The sequence below is a fragment of the Lynx rufus genome, unplaced genomic scaffold (assembly GCF_022079265.1).
Source record: "Lynx rufus isolate CCGP_SWC_20201006 ecotype Redwood Valley unplaced genomic scaffold, mLynRuf1.p SCAF_17, whole genome shotgun sequence".
NCBI classification, from domain to species: domain Eukaryota; kingdom Metazoa; phylum Chordata; class Mammalia; order Carnivora; family Felidae; genus Lynx; species Lynx rufus.
Window position 1 is genome coordinate 29,468,277 of NW_025814831.1, and position 755 is coordinate 29,469,031.

Consider the following 755-nt stretch of genomic DNA (forward strand, 5'->3'; position numbering starts at 1 on the left):
AGCCAAGACCCAGAGTTCCAGGCCTCTGACTGACAGGCCTCAAGTCGGCTTGTTTTTGTTTTTTTTTGTTGTTGTTGTTTTTTCCTCTGCCTAGAGGAGGATGAATTCCTAGGGTAAAGGAAGGACAATGCAGCTCAGGACAGGAGCTCATAGTCATTGTCAGAACCACATCAGGACCTAGGATAAGGTCCACAGAGGGATTCTGTGGCATTCCACTGGTCCTCAGGCTCTTTGCAACCATATCAGATGGGAGTTAACCAATCAACCGGAATCAGGCAGTGAGAGCCTGGCAGGTGAGTCAGTGACAACATCCTCTAACTAGGGGCAAAGGGCAAAAATTATGTCAAGAAACCAAGCAAAGCCCAACACTGCCCAATAAGGGCAAAGGCCATTCAAGTGGGTTAGCCTTGGAGAGTGATTCTAAAAGAGTGCTAGAGGGACCACAGATGATCCAGCTGAGGTGATGGGCTGCTCTAAATATAAACGAGATATAAATATAATTTAGAGCTGGCCATGCAAAGTGGTCCTTCCACTTCATTAGGGAACTCTATTTAGAATTAGGAAGTAGAAGGGGATAAATTGGAGAGTCCATGGGGTTTTCTGCACTGTTCAAGCAATCCACAAACTACAACGTTACACAATTCCTTGGAGCTGCTGTGAAGAATTTTAGTTTGTGAAGATCCTCACAGAGCCGTAGCTCCCTATGGACTTGATACACTGACACAGCATATGGTCTCTTGTTGTTATCCCTAGAT